Source organism: Anguilla anguilla, chromosome 5 (genome assembly GCF_013347855.1).
Source record: "Anguilla anguilla isolate fAngAng1 chromosome 5, fAngAng1.pri, whole genome shotgun sequence".
In the NCBI taxonomy this organism is placed as follows: domain Eukaryota; kingdom Metazoa; phylum Chordata; class Actinopteri; order Anguilliformes; family Anguillidae; genus Anguilla; species Anguilla anguilla.
The window spans coordinates 60,660,218-60,664,572 of NC_049205.1; the positions used below are offsets into that span (position 1 = coordinate 60,660,218).

Consider the following 4,355-nt stretch of genomic DNA (forward strand, 5'->3'; position numbering starts at 1 on the left):
TTGGACACTGTCGTTGTACCTTTGAGCCAGTGTATTGCTTCAGCATATAACCCGCTGTATAAATGGATACTATAAATAAATGCTATAATAAAAAGTGTAAGTCGCTCTGGATAAGATTAAAATTTCGTCACGCCCGTTTAGGGGATAGATCCATTGGACACAATACCTGTGATACTTTCAACAAAACTTTGGGTTAATATCAGGGTTTTTCCCCAAAGACGTCATACAGAACAATTTATCATAAATTTAATTAAGCATTTATATCCTATAACCTCCCAGTATTGTCATACCGTGTACGGAAATTAGAATATTTTAATCACCGTATCCCACAGAAGCGTTTTTGCGGAGAAACGCTCTCGAATGTGCCTCCATCTCGCGCACGCCCCCCGCCACCTCTCCTCCCTCCTCCCTCTCTCTCTCTAGGCAGCGAGTAGCGTACTCGCTTATGGAGTGAGCATGTGCCGGGTTAGTCTCACTCTTACACTCTGAAGAAACGGGCAGGTGTCTGAAGAGTCCTGCTCTCCGCTCTCTGCTTTCGGCGTCCTCCTTTCCGCGTGGATTACAGTGTTTGTCCAACCGTATATTTCCTGAATCGGTTTCGTTTTTTCTTTCCTTCTGATTTTCTTGTCGGACTAAAAAAAAGTATGAGATCCCGTTTAAATTATGCGTGCTTCCTCGTGCCTGTTGCTCTACAGTTCAGTAAGTACACCTCTCCGTTGCTTGATTTTGTTGTTTCGATTTTGATTGCGACTGTGTGTGTGTGTGTGTGTGTGTGTGTTTCCTTCATGTGCACGAGGATTTGGCGTGAATTTTTACTGCACTGCTACGGAAGAAATAGCCCTGCTAGAAGTTTTTGCATTTCTACTTACGCTGAATTGCAATATTTGATTCATTGACATCAGCTGCGAAAGTTGATGAGCAAGACTCGTACGCCTGTTAGACGACAGCGGAACACTTTTATTCTTGGATCGCGGTGGTGGACTCTCACCCAATTTGGGTTCTCGATAGATCGACATATTAATGTATCCCGGCGGATATGCACGGGATACGAGATTTCTGATCATTTCCTTGGAAATGAGTAATTGTTTCGCTGGCACACACGTCAGTGACTGCTGTGTTATTAGATGCTTTTTGCCAGAATGGGATCGCCTTGAGATTTCCGTCCTTTATAACGGGGAGTTTATTAACTGTAATGCAGTTGCTTCTCGTTGTGCTTAATTTAAGTTATCTGTTTTCATTTGGGTGCTATAAAGGTAATACATCAACGGAATTACTGTCGGTTTCATTGGAGCGAAATCCCGAATGCTCTAGGGACCTGGGGAGAGAAATCCATCCGAATTAAAAACCCATTAGGAAATTAACGACAGCAGGTTTTGTTAGTGCATCGCTTATCACAGCAATAACATTTTGGTACACAAGGTAGTTTTTATCAGACATAGCCTCGCGCAGGTCCGCGGAAAAGAGCCCACTGCTGCGAAATAATCAGAGGGGGCAAAACCACAGAGCGGTTCGACATCCGCTTGCCGCTACGCGCTCAAGCTCGAGTTCAACAGTCGGTCTCTTTTCTAGTGGTAGAACAGAGTGGTAGCGGTATGCGACGCCAGCTGGCGAGAAACCCTGCCGCGAACTTGTGGGGTGATCAGTTTAAAAGGATTCTTAACGGCGCTGTCGCGCGTCTACAAAGTACGCGCATCTAATGACTGTACCAACTCCGCAGGACGATTGACGTATCGGTAGCCTTCACCGATGTGGTGGTCCTGTTGGCTTTAATTCGCCCCAAAGAGGGATGCTGATGTTAGACCATCCCTTTCGGGATTTAGTAGGAAAACCCTCGAGAAAAAAAATATGAATTTTTAATGTACTGGCATATCGCTTTGCCTCCATACCGCTAAGGATTATGAACCCGTGCGTTTGCTTTCCTTTAATTCGTCTGTGTCGCTGTCATTATATAATGCATTTTTTGCCATTCCTTCCCCCTGACTGTTTATGATGTAGGTGTATATAAAATCCGTTTGAAACGATGGAGCTCTTAATCTCCATATTAACTTCGGTGACGCACGGGCTGGCGAGGGTGAACATCTGTAATCTGAAAACCAGCGCGCGCGTACTGACTGGATCTTGGGGATGTGCGTTCTCTGCCGGTCTAGCTATCCTGAAAGCGCTTTTTCATTCAGTAATCCAACTTTCACGTGTATGCCTCACGCACTGCTGGTCTTGCTATGCTTGTTCTTAACTGTGTGTGTGTGTGCGTGCGTGCGTGTGTGCGCACGTGCAAATGTTTGCATTGTGGGATTACAGCTCTACAATATGTGTTTTAGGATTATTTTCTATAAAATGTATTCGTCTGCCAGTCACATTCACGCAGAATTATTTATGATTACTTGTCATTTAACACCTGTTAAATTATGTTATCTTATGATTTATGGTCATATTTTATCAATGCAATTGACTTTAATCATACTGTACGCAGGCGTGAGTCATTTTGTTTAGAGTATTTTCAGTCACACAGGAAGACAGTTTACATCAACAAGAGCAGATCAGGGTCTAAAAGTTTTGAACACTGCTGCTCAGACCACTGCTCAACACTGGGGCTCCGGAGGTAAGAGCGGTTGTCTGGCAGTCTGAGGGTTGCCGGTTCGATCCCCCGCCCTGAGCGTGTTGAAGTGTCCCTGAGCAAGACACCTAACCCCCAATTGCTCCCAACGAGCTGATTGGTACCTTGCATGGCAGCCTTTCATCGTTGGTGTGTCAGTGTATTTGTGAATGGGTGAATGAGAGGCATCAATTGTGAAGTGCTTTGGATAAAAGCGCTATAATACATGCAGTCCATTTACACTTCTGCTCTGACCACTGCTCCACACTGCTGCTCTGACCACTGCTCCACACTGCTGCTCTGACCACTGCTTCATGCCTTGTGAGATTATATGTCCGTTTACCCTAAAACTCACCAGAATGTTGTGTATCAGATGCACAGAAAGGAGTAGGCATCAGGAAACCCAGTGCATTGTGGACCTTTTGGAATGGCTACATCCATGAAATGCTTCGCCGCATAATCAAATACTCTTGTAACACACCACACCTATTCTTTCTCTTTTTTTTCCCTCTCTCTCTATCTCTCCTTTTTCTTTCCATCTCACTTCCCATTCTTCTCCTGATCTTTCCTGCTTTCTCTCATTGCCTCTCTCTCCTTCCGTCTCCCGCTCTCTCTCACCCTCTCTCCCCCCCTCTCTCTCGGCCTCTCTCTCACCCTCCCTCTATCTCTCTCTCTCTCTCCCCCTCTCCCCCTCTCGGCCGTACAGCCCTGCTCCTGTCATGTGGAGTACACACTATCGGCAGTTTGCTAAACTGCTGCTGTTAGCCAGCATGCAGAGCAGACATCATTCACTCTGATTGGTTCGAGGCTCGCTTGGGAGACCGGCTCCTTTGTCTCCGCCCCTTCCTGTCAGATACGATTCATGGCTGTTCATTAGTAGCCTGCCGCGCCGAGCGTAACTCATAATTACACAAACAGCGTGCGCGTGCACACACACACACACACACACACACACACACACACACACACACACACACACACACACACACACATATCCTTACCTCTCTCTCTCTCACACACACACACACACACACGCATACACACACACACACACACACACACACGCATACACAAATACACTTATACAAACACACGAACACACACAAACACATGAACACACACACACACACACATACACAAATACACTTATACAAACACACAAACACACTCACACACATATCCTTACCTCTCTCTCTCACACACACACACGCCCAAACACACACTCACACACACACACACACACACGCACATACATACATACACACGTACACACACACGCGCACACACACACACACGCACACACAAACACACACACACTAACTCACACACACACACATATCCTTACCTCTCTCTCACACACACACACACACACACACACACACACCCTCAACTCTCTCTCTCTCACACACACACACACACACACATATACACACACACACGCACACACACACCACCCAGCGTCGCTCATTGATTATTAATTTTCTGCGTTCATCGCTCAGGAATGGGGATAAATCACGGGGCCGGCGTCTCCCCTCGCCCCGCGCCACGCCGGGAAAGGTGCTTACGCTGCAGCCGACTCATTACAGGCGTCTTAATTACCAAACAATTAGGCAAATTAATTCTGGCCCCGCTTTTGATACAGGTGCCACCCTGGGCTCTCTGTCTCTCTCTCTCTCTCTCTCTCTCGCTCTCCCTCTCCCCCTCTGTTTTGTTTTGTTTTGCCTGGCTCGTGTAAACTTGTTGTGATGCGAGTTTCCGTGGT

General features: G+C 46.5%; 1 long non-coding RNA gene across 1 annotated transcript in view; it reads left to right on the plus strand.

Annotated features, from left to right (window-relative positions):
- Positions 1 to 301: 301 nt before the first annotated feature.
- LOC118228134 overlaps positions 302 to 4,355 on the plus strand; it is a 5,526-nt gene continuing 1,472 nt past the window's right edge. The window contains exon 1 of the long non-coding RNA XR_004765411.1: positions 302 to 699. This is a non-coding gene — a long non-coding RNA (uncharacterized LOC118228134). The remainder of the gene's footprint in view (positions 700 to 4,355) is intronic.